Consider the following 20,607-nt stretch of genomic DNA (forward strand, 5'->3'; position numbering starts at 1 on the left):
ACGTACTGTCACCAGTGCTTCAAGTAGTGGGCTGCTGATAAAGATCTACAGAATTGTCAGTGGAGGAGTACTGGTAATCTTTGTCAATCTCCAAACTTGGAAGGAGTGGGGCAGAAACTATGGTTTCATAACTGTTGATATTATTTTAGTGCTAGTCAGTGCAAGTTCCATTTCATTATGAACAGAATCAAGATAGGAATTCCTGTTCTACCTTAGCTGTACAGGATTTAGTGGAATCCAGACCATTTCTCTATTCTTACAGCTGATGTGAAGTCTCCAAGTCTGTGGAGATGAGTCTTTCTTCTTTACTTGCTGAAGGATGAGCCATAACCACGTCAGTTTTTTGGGGGGGAGGCTGGAAGGGTTTAGTTTGTTTACTTTTTTTTTTTAATCTCAGCACCTATCTATCCATCAAAGCAGCTTTATGCATTAAAATGATTGTAAAAACATTTCACAGCAATTCTCTGTGGGCTTCCATCCCTCTGATAGTTTTTGCCTCCCCTACATATAGGTCCTTGCCTTATTTATTATTGGTCAAATAATTAAAACTGCCTGTACCAAAATACTTCATTGTTGCAAACTTCTACATGTCACAGTGATGGATTGCCAAAAAAGTGTTTTCAATCGTGTAGTAATAATTTTAAAAATTACAAATGGGCATTAAATGAATAGCTAGGAAAGTTAAAAGATTGTACAGTCAAAGGTCAGAATAATTGTGGTGCTGTGAGTATTTTTCAAAAGGTTAACTCATCCATTTTAACTTCAGTGGCATTTTGGTGGCCTTTTAGAGAAGCAAGTAGGTCTGTACTAGTGCAAGATTAAAATACGCTTGACTTGGATTTTAGAATACTTTGGAAGAAGATCTTGAAGGAATTTTTATATTCAGATTTCCATGTAATTTAACAGCCGCATCCCTACATATTTCTGAAATTAATTTAACTTTCTTGGCAAGCTTTTCCTGGAAAAGGGAGAAAGTATAATTTTCATAATTGTAACTTGAGATTTATTTTCCACTCAAGGTCAGGCCTTCTGTTCTTTATGAAACAGGTTTTGATCTGGCAGATGCTAAATCTTGCAATTATGATAAAAATCATTAACTGATTGCTCAACCAGTGCCCCTGATCCCTAAGGAAGCTATTGAGGTACATTTTTAAAAATAAAGAAACATGAATAGGTAATCTCAAGCTGGCTCATTAAAAATGTTCATAGGTTCTTCTGTTTTGGCATCAATTAAATTATAGGCAAACTATCATATTAAACAACATATGCATTGTAAGAGATCTTAAAATTGTGCATAGGTATCAATTCATAAAGAACACATGAAGGAACAGGACCAAGAAAAGTAAGCCTATTAAAATATCTATGTTCTCCTTTCCAGTAGAACAAATGAAATAGGCTTCTACAGACACACAAGTCCTGGTCTGGACTGTAGGCAGGCAGGAAGAATCTTTATTGTTAAGATAGAAATAATTGTAGCAGTTGTGTTGACGCTTTTCCTTACCAGGGATATCTTGTTAAAAGGAACAAGTACTGCCCCCAGCTGCAGGTTGCAATTAGGCCTGAAGGAGAACTAGACAGTTTTCTGAGGTCACAGAATTTCTTGCAATCTTGCTATTGTTTTGTATGATATTTAAGGACCTTTCTAAATTGTGTTTCTGAGATGTCCTCATTATTTGTGTAATTCTGCTTGTGGTCTGCATTGATGTTGCTGATATTGCAAGCACTGGAACAGATTAGCACTGATTACATGCATACTTGAATTCAGTATGCGTGTCACAATAGCAGTGGCAAATAAATTTCGATGCTTGCTGAGACATTTTAATTAGAATTTTGTGTATCATTAAGAACATCTTTGCTTTTGCTCCTATTTCTTCTAGCTGATATTATCTCTGCCTCATGTGTCGCTAGAGACCCAAAACTGGAATAGCTTTGCCTGAAAAAATTTTGCACTTACATATGCTTAAGGCAGTGGTTGAAAGATGGTTCTTATTCCTTGGATGACTGCTTTATCTACACTGCATGACAGCAAACGGCAGTGAGTGCAGCCTGTATAAATCAACTATTGGGCACTCTCTGATCTTGTTTGGCCCCCTTCCTGGCCTGACAATGGATGAAGTTTCAGACCAGTGGGAAACAGAATGATATGAGCTGCTGATGACTTCCCTCCATATCTAGCTAGAATTTCAGGGTTTTGAATTTGCCTGGATGTAAGCCTGAGTTCAGCATATAGAGGCATAGAAGCCTCAGCAAGCCGAAAAAGTAATTGTTTTGCTTTGCTTCAGCCAATGAATAAGTGAAAACCCCGTATAAGCACCATGGAACATGAAATGTGCGAGGAGCTTCTTGACTCAGGACATGTTGGTCTTCCAACAGATGGGTGAGGTCTGTTTTATCTAAGTAGCTGAAGCTTACCAAGTTTATCCACCTGAGATGGTGCTGGTGGTGCCCAATCAGCAAATAGTGAGTCAGGCCTGTTTATCCTGGACAGGAACAAAGTGTAAAGTAGATATATGTTTCTTGAATTTCATACGCTTGCAGTGTTAGCAAGCAAACTCTCATTTGAATGTTGTCTTTTCTGTGTTGTGCTTCACATTGAGTTAGTGTGTCCCTGAATTTAACCTGGTGTTATATCCAGACTATCCATTAAAATATATGTCCAAATAGACATCAGTAACTATAGCATAATCCAGTGTTCTGTGAATTGCAGTCATGGCAGCAGAACAAGAGAAGACTTATTGAAGGACACCAATTGAGTGAGAAATGAGAATTGAGAGGGGTTGCTATTAAAGGTGACCCAGATTAAAAGAAGAGCTGCTTCTATAAATGAAACACCCTGATTGCACAGGATGCAGGAGGTTCTGTCTAGGGTGTGCAGTATGAAGCATGCACGCAAGAAGAAAAAGGAAAAAGAAGTTTGTTAAACACTCTTTTGGAAGCATGGCCACACTGATATGACTGTAACGCTTCTGTTCTGCCAGGCAGCTACAATTGCTTTGCATCTTTCTGCTGCAGTGCAGCTTTACAAACACGCCTGCATTCACACAGCAGTCACTTAGTACAGTATGTACCTTCTGGCTTCAGGTAGTAACCAGCTGTGACACATCTGTCTAATCCTGCTGGGGTCATAGGTTATCACACTGGAACATAATTTCATGTCATGGTCTGTGATAGAATAATCAGTGTCATTGCCCTTCCTCAAATGCCAGTTATGAACATTTTCTATGTCATTGTAGCACAAGTCACTTTTTACATTAGCAATCTCAGCTACCTCACAGAAGCATTCTTCTATCTCATGATTTTTCAATTTTTTTCCAGGATATAATGGAAAAATTGTCTGTGACAATGCCATTCTTGACACCCTTTGAAGGGAGGAATGGAAATGCTAATGTGTACTGTAGGGGGAAATGTGTCCAAGTCTCAGTCTCTTGGTGCAAGACTAAGTCTCTTGTGTTTGTCGTAGAATACTTGGATATAGCTTGCTCTGGCAATTGCTTAGTTGAAAAATCAACTCTTAAGAAATTATATAAACCATAGATTTGGTCAGTTTTTTAATCTAATACACTTCTGCGGTACATTTGAAATGTAGATGGCAAATGAATACACTTTTTTTTCTTTGCTGTGAACTGAAAGCAGTGAAATAGCTGAAGACTAAAGTTATATAAGTTATATGAAAAAATATTTTTTCTCAGCTGTAAGTAGACATCTGAAGGACAGGATGTGTTCAGATTAAATGCTGTTATTCCCAACAAAATAGAAAGTTTTAACCTTTGGTATAGGATTGGTGTTTGTTAGAGAAGGCATGTAGGCACAACAGACTGGGTTTTAAAAATACTTGCGTGCCTCTTTTAGCATTTTACTTTTAAATAATTGCGCAGTCACAGAGGGCAGAAGATGGATGATGACTCAGATCTGGGAACTGGAATATGGAATGGTCATGAAGTTACTCCTTCCAAGTGAAATAAGTATTAACAGGCTAAGGGAGAGACAGTGCTTTAAAATAGTCATTACCATGGTGGCTCAGGTGATGTCTGGAAGGGAAGGAAATGTGAGCAAATAAAGGTAGTGGAGAGAAGTGAAAATTTTGTTCCAGCAGTTTGTCTGACATCCAGCTAGTGAGTTGTCCTGTTCAGTGATATATAGATGTTTGTTCGGGGGGAGCTTTGGGCAAGGAGATTGACAGTCATGGAGCTGACATGTCAATAGTTCTGATTTACTTGCAACAACAATTAGATTATTTTTGTCTTGCAATCCAGGGGTGGACACAGAGTTAGAATGAGATTCTTAATTTGGCTGAAACTTCTTGATCAGCTTTACTGAGGATCACTGAGCAACACAGTGTTTTTTGTGGTTTGTTGGTGTAGATCCTTTCAGACTTTCCTCTTCACATTGATGTGACTTTTTAATCATTTTTAATCAAATAATCAGATATATGCCATGTTTTTTCTTCCTGAATGTAAAACTCTTTATCCATGTTAATGTATTTTATCCTTGACTCCATAGATAAATCTGTTTCTTGAAAGACTACTAGCATTAAATCTTATTAGAGCTTATTGTAAAAATAGAGATTAATGAAATTAGATGGTGTTTTGAATCTGTTACATTTTTTCAGAAATTGTAGTTGGCCTAACAGCATATGTTCTGCTACTGATTAATTATAGTCATGGAAATACAGCTACCAGGAGACAGTATTTAGTGTTGAAGAATCATCAGCTTTCAGGCACTTAAAATCTTCCTGTCTGTAAATATTACTCCAAAATTTTTAATTTTCCACCTTTCACCTCAAAAGCAAGGTTCTTTATGGTTTTAGGGCCCTTGAAGTCTTCTTTACTATATCTGTCTCCTTCAATATAGAAATAGCCAAAATTCACTTCTCCTCGTTCTGTGTTCCCTACATATATTCCAGATATTTTATTTAGTTCTCAGATGAAAGGAAACAGATTTTACAGAAGAACAAGGAGTTCTTTTATGCATCTGAAGAAATGTACTTTAGTATAAAAGTTGGAGAATTCAGCACAGCACTGCAGAGATGCAGGTTAGGCAAATTATTCAATGGATAGACAGTCTAAGTGACAGAATGGGTTTTCTGTGCCCATGTGGTTCTGTTAAACTGTATGTTTGGAATATAGCTTCAAATAACTGTGTACCTGCTGCAGGCTGATTTAAAGTGACATATAAAAATTTGTACATCTTAATGCAGAATTGCAGGCAGTGAACTCATGGAGATGATCTGTAGAGACAAATTATTTCTCTAGCTCTCAAGTCCTAAGTGTCCAGTTAGAAAAGCCAAGATAGCACTACAGTTGCATCACAGAAGATATTTATTAATGAGATATTCTGCAGGGCTATCCTGTTGAATCTTTTCTCTGGAGGACCCTGAATGCAAAGGAATTCTAAAATAGCTACTTTCCTTCTGTACAAGGTCTGTCTTACACTGCTGGAGCTTGTAAAGAGGCCAAGATGTCATTAATTACTGACTTATTTATGATCTACAAGTAACTTTTATACATTAATTGCTACATTTATGTAAATTCTTATTTAGTTCTAGGCAAATTCTATCAGAATCCTCTAGCTGACTGTGCTGTTGGATTTTTAGGAGAGACAAAAATTAATGCTATTTGAAGGTACAGAACTGCTCTATGATCACCATTTTTGTACTGAAGTAGTTAGTTGGCATCTCTTGCCTCCTTCTCAGAGTTAATCAGTCCCATACAAGTTGCAGTTCACTGGTCCTTCAATTTCTCTGCCCATTTAAGCACAAGAAAGTCTTACAAAAATGAACAGTCCTTGTGCTGCATTTGCACAGATCACGTGCAGCCACACTAACTGGACAATGTCAACATTTAGGAGCTCAGCAGAGTTGGTCCCTCTGGCTGAAGGATATTTGTGGCTGGTGAGAATCTTTGGAGACACTCTCCCACTGCAGGAAGGTTCAGCTGCTGGCAGGGATATGATTCACCCTCAGAAGTGATGGCAGTTTTTGAAGTTAATTGTGTTTAATTGGATCTGACTCTGCATTTTCAGATAAACCAAATAATATGTTCATTTGAATTTGCTATCAAACTTCTAATTCTTGGTTTAAAAACCCAAAGAAATTGCATGAGACAAAGTCCTGCATTGTAATTACTGCTGGCATTTAAGTAGAGTAAGGAAATTCAATTCCTGTTTCACAGATAAGTTTTGTTGGTTTTTTTTAACAGAAACTTGGCCATAATGTATATATAAATTTAACTCACAGCAAAAATAGAAGAGTTTGAAGACATTTCTAGACATAAAAGAAAGCTTATGGGAAACATGAAGATACGATATTAAAATATATCATAAGAAGATGATAACAAGAAATTAGACACAGGGCAAAATTGTTGCCTTTTTTTCAGATGCATTGACTTTAGAAAAAGGAATGTATTGAGCTATAATATCTGTGTGTATAATAATTCATGCAGTCATACATATTAATTAGTTTTGCCTTCCCCAGTAAATACATTTTTATGAACTGCTGCCATGGAAGTTAGGGATAGAACCCTCATCAGCTTTAATGGCAGTGAATCAGACCTTAATTGTACTTCATCATAAATATTTTCCAACTTCCTGCATTAGGATCAGGGATGTATGTTTATAGAGAATTATTTCTATATCATCATAGCCTCAGAACTCAGTTCAGCATTATTTTGAAGCATTTGATATTTATTATTACTATTTCATTATTTGAAGCTTTAAGAAACATTTTTTCAAAGGAAAAAGTCAGTGAGACTTCCAACACTTGTAGCTGCCTGCCTGTTCCACACAATCAGGCCCTCCTGCATGTGCTAAATAATTGTTTTGCACAGCTGAAGGCTGTTGGAAGGGAGTCCATTGCACCTTCCTCTATAGGTGAAAAAACACTGATCAATGTTTGTGGAAAAAGTAAGCCCATGGCGAGTCCTACTCCTGTAGGAAGGGAAACAGCAAACCTATGAGACAGGACTATAGAAACATGCACTGAAATATTTTCAAGAGTCTGTTTTACTATCTAGGTATTCAAGCAAAATATAAATTTAAATTAAGTCTTGAAATGTGCACCCTTGCTGTATACAAGTCTAGCCTTTTCCAGTCTGTTTCCTTGTATTTTTCATGCCACCTTCACACAGGGAAATCTCTCTCACATTACGTTCATCATCTAGAACCAGAATAATTGAATGGGGTAAAGTGAGATTGTTTTCTGCAAGCACTCAACACTTAGTGTACCTTATGTCCAGTTTTTCTTTAGGGTGCATGGTGGTAGAAAATTGTAAAATTTTGCAGGGGGACTAGTATTTGGCAAAAATGCCTTTCTTGCACAATATTCTTTCTGAGTTCTCTCAGGAAAAGATGGAAATGTCTTATCTACACCTGACGTAATATACTTATTGTTTTAGAGGCAGAAGGTAATTGAAATGATTTCAGCATTGTTTTACACCACCATGCAGTGGTACTTGCTGCAAAAATCCTCAAGACAATCCTCAAGTCAGCTGATGCATTAGTATACTTTTTCTTGGTCTCGCATGGAGAATCTAGTCCAAACCCTGAAGCCAGTTGCTCTTCCACAAGGCTAATTATTTCAGACCCAGCTGTGCATCTTTGACTTTTGGAGCCAGATGAGCAGCTGGCTGAGCTTTCTTTGCCTGTAGTCTGTGATAAGGAGTGTGTATGCTTGTCCTGGACAGCATCTTCAGCTGGTCCTGCGTCTTGTCACTCAGTCCTCCTTGAGGAAGACAAGACTAGGTTTACTTCAGAGGCTTATTTAGTAGTGCCACTAAATTTTTATTTAATGGTAGGTTTTTGAAAAAAAGTTGAAGATTTTTAAATCTGTAAATTCATATTAAAAAATGTGAAAGACTATAAAGAAATAGGACATATATGTGCAAATACTTTGTTTTGTAGCCTGGTTCTTTCATATTTTGGTCCATTAACACTACTACACTTGCAAAAAACAATGCTGCTAGCTCTTTAACCCCTCTTTCTGTAGTCAATGCCATCAGGTAAGTGTAAGATGACCAATTTTACATACTTTGCTACATCTTATTTAATTTACATGGGCAGTTAGACATATCAGCATGTGAGAAGGCCACCTTTGAGAACAGTTCCTTAGCAAGGGACGCTGTTTCATAAATTGTCTGCAGTTGAGGCAGCCATGGGTGAAATGGTCTTTGTTATTAAATGTCACAAGATTTAATGTCACAGTGTAATTGGAATGGAGGGATAACTGAGCAAGGCTCAACCTGTCTTTTTCTGCTAACACATTATTAATCTACGGGAGTGTTAAAATATGTCTTATAAAGGACCTATTCTATTGAAAATTGTAGGCTCATAGGAAAAAACCTAATCTGTTTTATTGCAGAGCTCATGAACAACAATTATAAACTTCTTTCACAGAGAATTCAATTTGCAAGTCAAGTATCCAGCAGAATGAGGCCCAATAAGGAGTTTATGAAACACACAGTCTTAAAAATTTTTTTAAAGAAGCAAAAATCTACACATATGGCACCTAAACACCATAAAACAAGTAATAACTGAAAACTGATTTCCTTTGGAAGTCTCAGCCTATAACCCTCATTTGAGAATTTTCTTTCAGTAATTTAACTTGTTTTAATTTAACAAATTGTTTATTAGTATAATGAATTCCTAGAGAGTTATTAGAGTTATTACTAACCAATTTGCTGATGAAGACTTTTCTGTCTGAATAAAAAAGCAATGTAGAACATTAAAGACTGTTGTGTCTTGAAATTTTAGATTTTCCATTGCTTTTCAAGTAAAATACCAATACAGAAGCCTTTTGCAGACATAATTTATTTCTGATTGTTACTTTTTGAAATACAGAATTTCTTTATGGCAAGGGTTATGTCTTAGAATCCTGGATTTTGTTTGGAAAAGTGCTCTAAGAACATCAAGTCCAGCCATTAACCCAGCACTGCCAAGTCCACCAATAAACTTTGTCCCAAAGAGCATCTACATGTCTTTTAAATACCTTGACATCTTCTAGGGAAGCACTGTCTTACATCATACAGCTTTTCCCACTAAGAATCATTTTGAAAGAAAGTTGAAAAAAAAACCCCCAACTGTTCTTACTGTTTCTCATTTGAAAAAAATACTGACAAGCAGTTAAATTACATTTATTTTATTTTCTTATCAAACTTTCTTACCAAAGAACAACTTTGCAATACAGATGCTACATTTCTACACTAAAAATCAGAAATGTTTCTAACCTGAAATATTTTGTGATGTAATTGTACTCTCTAAACAAAACAACTACTTTTACTAAAAATTTGAGTGCCACTTTGCTATAATTCAGAGGGATGCAAAGTCTGCATACATTGTGATTCTCTTTCTTGGTTGGAATATATGAAGGTTTTTATAGCCAATAACGCCAAGTACTTAGGAAGCTATATCTTTATAAATGTTCTAGAAAAGCAAGTCCTACAATTTAAGAGTACAGACTCTTATTTTAAATGAAAAATAAAAGAAGGTTAACCAAGCAATATATTCTGTCTTCTTCCCTTCAGAGAAATAAAAGAAACAAAGGGTGCCTATACTGATTAATAAAAATGATAATAGACAGTAAAATGTTTAGAATTTGATGCAAATTCACTCAATTTCCTGTTCTTTTTGCCCATTTAACAATTTTCACATTAATTATATTCTGCATAATTTATCACATTATCTTAATCTATATTCACACTCTGAGTTTACAAAATGTCTTAGTCATGCAGAATGGCTGAAATAAATTGCAGAGAATGTCAGAGTGCTGCCTTTTCTAAAATAGCTGCAGTAGAAAAATATGGAAGAAATAGTTCCATCTGATAGTATTTACAGGAGAGGTTTATCATGAGGACATCCTTCTTACAAAGTAAATATTTGTATTCAAGGACTTTGCTAAATCTTACTTCCAAGAGGAAATAATCAGAAACCACCAGCCAATTTGATAGAACATAATACAATGCTTTTTAATATGGTAGCAATTCAAACCTGTTCAGGCCTCCAAGGAAGTGGGAGGCCAGGCAGAGCATGTAGGTAGAAGAATTCTAGAAGCTAATGTGTTATTCTGTTGAACTGTAGTGCAGCTTCCCCATCTGTCATTTTTTTATAGGCTGAAAGAACTGAACACTGAACACAGCCAACCTTAAATGACTAATTTCAAAGTGGTGATGCAGAGTAATGCACATTTAACAGGTATTCTGTTATGTTGAACTGCCAGACAGTAGCCCAAAGTTTGCACATACTTTGCCTAGGATGCCTATTTCTTCAGGAACTAGCTGAGGGGAGAGGTCCTCTGCAAGACCTCTTCAGTGATGTAGTTCACTTCTCTCTGAAATATTGCAGAGCTGAAACTCTGAAGTGTAACTCCCTACAGAAGAACCATACAGCAAACTCATTGTTTCCAGGTACTCATATGTTACTGTGCAGTTCTCCTTCTGGTATTTGCAGCTTAGCATTAAAGAAGATGAGTAACTTTGCTTCAGAAAAAAAGAAAAATATTAAAAATGACCTGTTTTATTGCAGCTGGCTAAAAAATTCCTTAAAAAGTTTGGGCCACCATATGTCCTTGTGAATTCAACTGGAAGAACCCTCATCAAAGTCAAATCTCAGTGAATTATAGACAAGGTTCTAGTGGCTTTGGTTGTTGGCTTTTGTGGTGTTTTGTTTTTGGTTTTCTTTGGGTTTTTAATTTTTCTTGTTTGTTTGTTTATTTTGTTTTAATCTTGGAACAATGTAAATACTTAATACAAATTCTTTGTTACAAAAGAGAAGGAAGAGCTCAAGGTGCATTCCTTCCTGTTGGAAGGAAAAATATGGCAAAGTATCTCAGCAGTAGTATCTCTTCTGTGAAATAAGAGAGGCAGTGAGAGTTGTTCTCAGAATTAAATTACTGCTAATTAAGCTCCCTATCTAGCATGAGAAAAAAAGCCTTTTATTCCCCTGGCTTCATATCTCTACTGATAGTCATACAAATCATAAGATAAAATCTGCTCTTGTAGAAACAATTTGTAACTGACATAGGCTTATCAGGTAAACTTAAAGCTGACAAAAAATTCAGGCAAAAATTATTTCTTGAAAGTTGCCCTAGTTCTGTATCTGAAAAAGCATCTGTAACTTCTTTTGTTTGGGATGTTTTTTTTTCTTTTGTTTGTATGATGACATAGCTGCAGTTGCCTGCAGAATTATAAAGGCTTTAAGAGGCCATTGCTAGAGTCCAAAATTTGAAGTACCTTTTAGAGGTCATTCTCAATATTACTTTGGGAACCATATATGAAAAGTGGGAATAATAGGCATTAAAAAGCTTAAGAAAAGAAGATTTCAATCTTGCATTAATTAATCCCAGTTTTTCTCAAAACATATTTGCTCAGAACTAAAAAAATCTGAAACATTTCTGTATTTCCTGGGGCAACCTGTCAAGAGTCCAGACAGTGATCCTATCAATGTGACTTGGATTCAGTGAAAATTCATAAAATCCAAAACAGTTCAGGAAAATACTTCTGGTTTATGGAAACGGATCTCAAAAAAAAAAAATCTGTTCATTGGAGTATTTCCAAACAGTTCTGTTTATCATGGTTTCCAAGATATCTGGGCATCATTTGCCTAATGCACATAGGTGTCAGCAATATTTCTAGTAAAAATGATGATCCACAATTGTTCTCTTCAGTGTATGCATGTAAATAGGAGCTATTGAATCATTCTGGGGAATGATGGCAATGTAGTCTTCAGTTTTCCAGGATGAATGAATTCAAGTGGTACTTTCCTAGCACTGACAGTGTTCCAAGACTGGTTAGTTGTCTCTCACCAAGACTGTCAGTTTCAGGCAAATGTAAGCAGAATTCAGATGAGTGATTGATTAATTATGGACTCAATTATAGTCATAGGTACAGCCCCTTGTAGGAGTGGATAAATAGTTTTTCCATGAGAGGAGAGGGCATTCTTGCCAGTGTTTGATGCAATCATTCTGGTCATTGATACAGTCAGTGAACATCACGTCAAGTGCCACCTGCGATAAGAGTCAAGTCTACAGCTCCCTCTCCCACGTGCCAGGGAAGTAATTTGACCTGTTTAAATATGTGTGTTTTTGCAGTTCATGTTCTTCTAGGTTAAGGCCACAAAATTTAATTTCCCTCTTTAAGAGACTGAACAGCAAATGCACTAATTAATTAACTGTTAGCAGCTGATGTATGTTATAGTGCTGGAGAGGAAACTGCAGAGTATAGAACAAATACCTCCTGCTCAGATAGCTCAGAGAAGCTTTTGCCTGGTTATTGAACATAAGTTCTAGAAAGTAAGAAGGACGAATCAGAGAAGGCATATGTGTGAAACCCATGCACCTGATAAGCAGTGCAATGATGTTAATATAGCAGCTGTGATAGACATCTGTTGAAAACAGTATAATTGTGGGGTCTTTCCTGCTGTGAAACTATAGCAAATACTGATGAGCCTTCTACTGAAAATTGTAGCCAAACTCTTTTTGAAGTTTCTGGGTTTTTTTTTTTTCATTTTTAACGCAGAAGTAGGGTAGAGAGAATTTTTACACTGACCATGTAAGCTAAAAGAATCTTCCCTCTTCTGAAGTTCAGGAATGATGCTACAAACTGTAAGCATAAACACAGCAGCAGTAAATTGTTAAGTTTTAATTTCTTCTTTTAGATCAAATTCTCCAGTGCTACATTCATTACAATACTTACGATTAGTAAAAAAGCAAAAACCCCACAAATTCTAAAAAATGCATAGGTTTTAGGGTAAGGGTTAAAGATAATCTTTATCTCTGACATTATAGTCTTCCAGAGCACAGTACATGTGGGGGAATTCATTCCCCTTTCACTTCGTAGTAATATAATTATTTTTCTGGACAAAGCCACTAGGATATAAAACATCCTCTGAAAAGATGGAGCAGCTAATGATTTGGTGAGAGCTTTTCTAGCAGATGTTTTCTCCTAGTTTATAAAACATGCTCAGGCAGCCTCAATTTCATTTGAACAACAGAGTATTTGTGTGGCCTATTCCTCTTTCCTGCTTCCAGCTTATGTTCTTGCTCGACTTTGCTGTGCTCAATACTTACAGGTACTATTCATAGGGAAAAAAAAAACCCAAAACAACAAACAATTCTTCAAAGCACAAAACACGCATTTCAGCTTCTAAATTTTTGCATACATGTTCAGATGAGTTTTATGCGATTGAAAATGTGCCTATTTGAATTATCTTATGGCCCCAGGCATACTAAAACTGTTTGGTACTTGAGAAAGAGCAAGGTACACAAAAGCTGGAATCTATGCCCTGGAGTTTACTTCAAGGAAATATCTAGTTCCCTGATGTGTTAATAAATTACTATATTTTAAAAACAGTAATTGAATTACCAATATGCATTATATGATGTTACCAGAAGTTCTTAAATCTTAATAAGGAAGTCTTGAGTCTTAATAACAAAGGGCCACCTGATAAAATCAGTGTTGGATATGGGACACATTTTATAGGACTCTCTTTCTTGATATTATCAAATCTGAGAGTTACTGACCAGTGGAATCTATTTGTCTGAATACAACATTAGAATTGTATCTACAGGCATTGCAATGCCTGAATTTGAGTTTTACAATAGCAAGATTAAAGTTTCATTAAATTGGATCAAAGAATAGAACTGAATTGCTTTTTTGAACTTCCTTGTCCTTTTCCATCAGATTACTGATATATGTGCCATGTACTTTGTTCTTCTTAGTCATGGTCTTTTACGTCATAATTTAATTTAATGGTGTTTTTTTTTTTTTGGTTTTTTTTTTTTGGTGTTTTTTTTTTAAATTTCATTTTCCACCTAGCATTGGGAATTGGAAAGAAATTATAAGAGAAACAACTGGTCTAAAAAGCCACCTAATCTACACTTAGCCAAAATTTACTTTGGGAATTGCAAAGCTCGTTAGTTTTTAGGTTTTTATTTTAGTCCCAACTTATTCTCCACTTGGTTTCACCTGATCTATACAGTCTCCGCCAAAGTAGAACAAATGCTAATGAGAGCTGTGAAGTGCTACTATACAACAAATAACTAATAGTAGTATCATGAAAATATAAGAAAAAATATTTCTGAACAGATGGCCCAAAGGCCACAAGAAAAGTAAGTCAGAGAGGTTTTACATATATCTCTATAATATTATAGATAGATATATATATAATATTATAATATTATAACTTTCATATTATTATTTTTCCAGTGAAACAAACAAGTACATATTTGGAGCTTCCCCTGTCACCAACAGCAATTTTCTGCTTTTGCAAACCTGCACAAACTAATCAAATAGTAATAAGAAAGGTCTTGACCCTGTTCTCATTGACTTAATTCTGAGTTTAGCACTGACTTGGAAATGTTCACTGCTGGATGGAGAATTATTGCATAAAATAGAATGTGTAATGGGTGGCAGTTTTGACTTGGAATTTTGCTAGAATTATCATAACTCATTTTTGCTGTTGACTTTTTCCTTAATTTAGTTTGCTGAAATAATTCAGTGTTTGTGAGATAGGTTCTCATCTTACCTTGTATTACACTAGGATAACTTCCATGTTTGGAAGAAAATTACAAGATTGAATTAGTAGAATATTCGTTATTTGGGAGATATGTTTGATAATTTGTCTAAGAGTAAAATTACCAGTAGATTTTAAGAACATGTTGAAATAAGAGACAAAGCAGAAGAAAGATTTATTCTCATACAATTGGTATTCTCTGCAACAGAAAATTGAAGTCAAGAAGAGTCCTAGGCAAAAGCATTTATGCAAGTGAAATCAGTAGGTGCCTTAACTTTACAAAGCTCTTTCTCTGCTTTGTTCCTTTTCCTGCTTTGTTAAACTTTATTGAATGATCTGTGACTTAGCTTCTGACAATATAGATATCTGTGTTAGAAGTGCACTGGCTTCCTGAGTGGCAGAATTTTTATTAGTCTACTTACATTTTCAAGATTTATCTTATACGCATGTTAAACCTCAGAGCCTGCTAGTTAAGAAACTTTAAAAATTGTTCTATTAAGTTTTATGTTGTCCCATTAAAAAAAGAAAAAATACCCTTTCCAGTCTCTCACATTAAACTCTATGCACCATTTTGTCCTGATGCAAACAACATTTTCAGCCAACTTTATTTTACATAGCTCTTTTTCTGTCATGTCATGATTCCTTCCCCCTTCCTGTCGTGGTGCTTTGTGGTTGTTTTTTTGGTTTTTTCTCTCTTCAGACTGTGGGAAGTAGGAAGTTATGGGGTTTTTTTATTGGAGAAAAGGTCAAAGGGAGGATATTTCTCAGTTTTGGAGGTGATTGTCCAAAAACCTGTATCTTTCCCTTTACTGAAGATTTTCCTCCGCTCTTCCTACCATTCTGGGGAATGGTCAGATGAGACAATTGCTGCCTGCTATGTAGAGCCCAGCCAGCTGTAGCAGGACACTTGCAGCTGGGTGGCCATCCCAGGTGTCATTCCAGCTGGTGCTTGATACCAAGGAGCATGAGCTGCTTTTGCATTCCTTACACATTGCATCTTGCCCATCAAATACTGGGACAAAACCAATGTAACTGTCATTAAAAACTACTGATAAAGACCAAAGCACTGTAGTTTTAAAGAAATGTTAACATGTAATTGAGTAATTTTAATGGGTATAGAAATTGTAACTCTCTGGATATGCATACATGTAATGAGAGCGATTACCATGCAACAATAAACCATCACTGCTATTATAAAACCATAAACTGTTATTCAATATACTATAAAATTCAAAATCTAATTGAATGTGCTAGTTTAGCATAATTCCCACAAGCCATCATTCTTTAATATTGTTAAATGAATGGGGGGTTTGTGGAGCTATTAATTGTCACTGACAAGTAATAACCACTCAAATGAAACTCCAATTATCAGCAACCATTAATCACATTTACTGTCATTTGCAATGTCAAAAAAAAATATTTTAAACAGCTAAAAGGAATTTATATCTCTTATGTTTTAATACACTTTTTGGAAATCACATGGTCTTTTGCTGGGATAAGCAGGGAATTACAAAAGGGTATTTTCAGTCCTGCTCAGTCTTGTATTTTCTAGTTTAAAAAAAACCCTCCCACTTTATTGCATTTTGATGTAGGCTTAGGTGCTCTGCAGGTTTATTTCTCTACAGTTATGTACGATTTATACTGTAATTGTTGCTAGCATTATTTTATTGCCATCACTGGCTTTAAAAATAAGAAATTATAGAGATCATCTGAGCATTCAGTTCACTAGTCTGTTCCAGGAAAGCAATTAATGTTGCTTTTAGGATGCAGCTTGATCAGGTATAAGTGTTCTTGGAGATGAGGGTGTGAAGAAGGGTGGCAGAGTCTTGCTCAGAAAACACTGTTCTATACTTTTCATCTTGTTCATTTTTCAGATTCTGTTGTTTACTTCGAATAATTGTTTTCCTTTGAACGTACATAATATATCAAAACCACAGAGGTGCATCTCTGGGAAAAAGGGCACAGGAAGCTGTCCAGTTCTCGAGAGTGGATTGGCCATTTGTGCAGTGTAGACATACATGGCAGTTAAAAGGCCTCGCTTGCAAATTGGGATCTGCTTACCAAAAACTTCCCCTAAAAATAACAAATAACACTGCTGGACTGTTAAGGGCGTATTGTGGCCCTTACTCTGAAATGGTATTGAGGTTTCTTCTGAACTACAGAGAATCATTCTGAGTGATGAGGATTTGAGTCTTTGCCAGTTGTTTACCTTGAGAGTCTGTCAGCTTTTGCTGCCATAAAAAGACTTAGATTTAGAATGAGGAAGCATTTTGGAAGCAGAATAAGGAAGCAAAATAAGAAAGAGGACTAAGGAAGAATTTGGAAGCACCAGCTGTGAATAACTTCATTTAGAAAAAGCACTGAAATCCTAAATATTTTCTTTACCATACTATTGTTCACTTATGGTTTCAACACTTAATAATCCATGGAAGAGACAAGTACTCTAACACAAATCAGCAGAGTGGGTATAACATCTGTTCATAATGTACTGCAAATATCCAGCAGAGTATCTTTTCAGAAGAAACATGTGAGAGCTGACAACTGAACTATATATCAAAAGAAGGCAGGCCTAAAATATACACAAATTGTGTTTAGCTAGGTCTGAGGCACCTCTAAGGCACAGAGCAGTTGCTTATTTTTCAAGTTTTACAGTAGAGGTGTATTGATAAAATTAGATTTAGTAGTGCCTCTGGAAGTGAAATTCAGGTTGACTGTACAAGCAATTTTATTATTCCAGTTATTATTTATATAACCAGTTTATTATTTTACATTACCATTTTTCCAAATTTTCAAATACTGCATTTTCACTAAAACCAACGTGTGTGTAATTGACAGGATGGCTTTATAGTGGTCAGTGTACTATTGAATAGGTTACAGCTTTAAGATTCTGTCGTCTCTGAAATCCTCTTATATACTGCTACTCATCAACCCTGCTTACTTAAAAACTGTGGTTGGATAAAAATATGGATAAAAATACCCTATTTCTGATCTTCATGAATGTAATTCAATGTTCTTCCTCTGAAACACAGAAAATTCTTGGCCTACCAGCATTTCCTTAAACTAACCGAACACATTGAAAGTGAACACATGTAAGGTAATCAATATTATACTATAGTACTGTCATGATCAATTAATCAAAAAAAATTAAGTGCCTAAATGAATTGAACTAGCAGAAAAAACTTCATCATGAGGAAGCTTTGGAACATGATTCTTTCCTTGACTTCAGCTCCCAAACTCTATAATTTATAATTTTCTTGATGTTTTTCTGAGTTTTACATGTGAAACTTGAATAGTTTGTAAATTTTGTAAAAAATAATAGTAGAAATAATACCATGCTATGATAAGATTTTTTCATATCTGATGAATTCTTACTTAAATTATATTTTCCACATTTAATTAAACATTTCTGTCTTTTCAGAAGAAATTACTAAGTATTTTAAAAAGTTATTTTCCATTCCCATTTTAGAACTGCTGCACTGAAAATTTATCATAACTAACACATTCATTTATGGTTATTGTCAAGATGACAGAGTTTGTCAGAATAGCAGAAATCAAAGCATTTAAAATAATTTAGTTTTGAACTCCCAATGTAGGAGGGTAAAGTAAACACTAATTCTGTCAAACACTAGTTATCTTTCATTAGTACTGAATTGAATTTATTCTTAGAAGAAAAAATATACAAATATTGCTCTGTCATTCACTAATAAACAGATTTTCTTTAAAGAAGATAACAACAGACGAATGTTTGGTAATTTAGCAAGTCTATTTACAACACTGTGTCTTTAAACTTGAGCTGTCTGTTAACTCATATTCAGGATTGTTGCTCCCTTAAAAAGGAAGAACACCCTTGAGTATAGTAGTGAGAACTGGCTTTTTCCCTCCCTCCCTTTCTTTATCTCTCACTGAATAATAACCTTCATTTAGTGACATCCGTCATTCCTGCCATCAGCCTTTTTTTATGGCTGGAACAGAAGCATGAATGGCACACACTGAGATGTGTGAAAACTTCATGGATTTTGATAAGATGCTGGAGAATGTGTCAGGAGTTGGTGTTACCATTAGCTGAGAAATGAGAACGGGTGCAGTAATTTGCACAGCAATTACAGCTTGGCCCCTCCTACCATTACTGGGCAGCAAGTATTTGCAGATGTTAACCAGTGCAGTGGCAAACCCTGAGACTGGTAAACTGCACCCCGTGGTTTTGGCAGTGAGTCCAAGCTAGCAAGGGCCATACAGCCATGGTCCTCTATTTACTTACCTGAGAGCTTTCTGTTTTCTTCAAATGACATTAAGACACTTTAATGACTTACTAAAAAAATCTTCATAATAGATGGTAAAAACTAATGAGAAAGCACACTGCATAACCCATACTAGGAAATATTTGGAATTAATAGAATTTATCTGATTTAATCATGCTAGAGGTCTGGCTAAATGGAGCAATCTACTTTTTGGCTGCTCAAATGGAACATTTGAATAGATGACAGATTTGAAGATGTCATCTGAAATACTACACAATTACAATGAATTATTTGAAAACATTCTGTTCTTTTAACAGATCTTAAAATGTCTTATTCAATAGACTATGGCATTGAGAGCCAAACTACTCCCAAAACCAGCAGGCGTCTATGTTTCTGGTATTGGTATCACAATATTCCTGATTTAAAATTTTCAGTGGTGACTGAATAATAGCTCCCAAAGAATGATCTAACCTTGGCTGGATTTTGTTTCAGTCAGAAAATTCTGCTTGTGAATTCTGATATATTGTAAAGTGAAAGCCTTTTTAAATTTGGAGTTGTTTGTTTTGAAATTTCTTAGGTCCTAGGGACAGCTCACTTACCTGATATCAAATGGACACAATTAATTATTGTTTCACTTTAGCTGTTTTCAGCAAATGCCCTTCCACTTTGTTTTAATAATTCATGTATTGGTTTTCTTATAGGTGTGCCTGTGGAATCTCATTTAGAGATTACTGATTAAATGTTTTCTCCAGCCTACCTCACGTAAAATTATCTTTGATGTAAAATTGTATTTTGGGAATATGTGTAGCATTACACATAGCATTTGCTGACTTTTAAGTCAAATCCACTTTAATGTTGTCTGTAGGCCTTTACATATCGTCGCTGGCCATTTCTTCCTGTTAAAATATTCCTGATAGAGTTTATTGCTTTCAGTAGCTGGAAAGTAGTGTACTGCACTTTCAGCTCATTTAGTTGCATCTCCGTTTCAGTTACAGACCTTATTGATATAATTAAGAACTATGCAATTTGCCCTCGTTTTTCTATATGCTTTGAGTGTGTTCTGTTCATTCACTTTTAGTACCCTCCCCAAAGTAATGCAAAATAATAACATACCATATGGCAAATGGAATCAGCTGTAACACCATGCAGTGCCTTTTATCATGTAGCTTTTACAGTGTGACATTCCCAAGTTTGTAACTCATGAAAATTGCACGTCTTAGAGAAACTCCAGCTGTATGATGCTGCTTCTCCCACTGGAGACATCCTTGCTGATACTCTGCAAGCATGCAGCAGCCATCAATCAACAGCAACCAGGAACTGACAGAATGTCCCAACATGTGGCAGTCCTACCAAACTGCACAAAGTTATCATCGGCAGAGTATTGCGTTACAGTGAACTGTGCAACACATAATTGGTATGTTAACAGTAATAATGAGTTTTGTATAGTTTGTGAGGCTTGGCTAAGGATGTTTTAATGTCTTTAGAGCTCTTGGGAATTCATGGAACGTGTTTTTTCAGTTGTGAATTTCCACAGGTTTGGAGTCAGTCTTCTGAAACGTGCTGTCTGGAAGCATTAGATGCTGTTCTATGAAAACTAAATAGTTAACATAAATAAGGATTTGGTAGATGAGTTAAAGTACTTCTACAAGACTAAACTCTAAAGCAATTTCTGCTTTGTGGATATACTAAATGGGTGTGATAAGCTGATGGTGTTACTTAGGAATGCAAAAACCTGTAGGTAATCATTTCTTAATACTTGATGTGTGTTGCTATACCAGCATCTTAGGTTATCTTTAGTTTTGTGAGTGAAAGGGAGAGGTATTTATTAAGTAGATTTGTAATGTTTAGCTGTGGTTTTCTTTTCATCTTC

General features: G+C 35.6%; 1 protein-coding gene and 1 long non-coding RNA gene across 19 annotated transcripts in view; one reads left to right on the forward strand and one right to left on the reverse strand.

The window, feature by feature from the left end:
• B3GALT1 (beta-1,3-galactosyltransferase 1) overlaps positions 1–20,607 on the reverse strand; it is a 180,269-nt gene that overhangs the window by 76,903 nt on the left and 82,759 nt on the right. The gene's annotated exons all lie outside the window — the stretch shown is intronic.
• Positions 1–20,607, forward strand: part of LOC135308940 (uncharacterized) — a 112,602-nt gene that overhangs the window by 55,679 nt on the left and 36,316 nt on the right. The gene's annotated exons all lie outside the window — the stretch shown is intronic.

This window comes from Passer domesticus, chromosome 10, assembly GCF_036417665.1.
Source record: "Passer domesticus isolate bPasDom1 chromosome 10, bPasDom1.hap1, whole genome shotgun sequence".
Lineage (NCBI taxonomy): Eukaryota > Metazoa > Chordata > Aves > Passeriformes > Passeridae > Passer > Passer domesticus.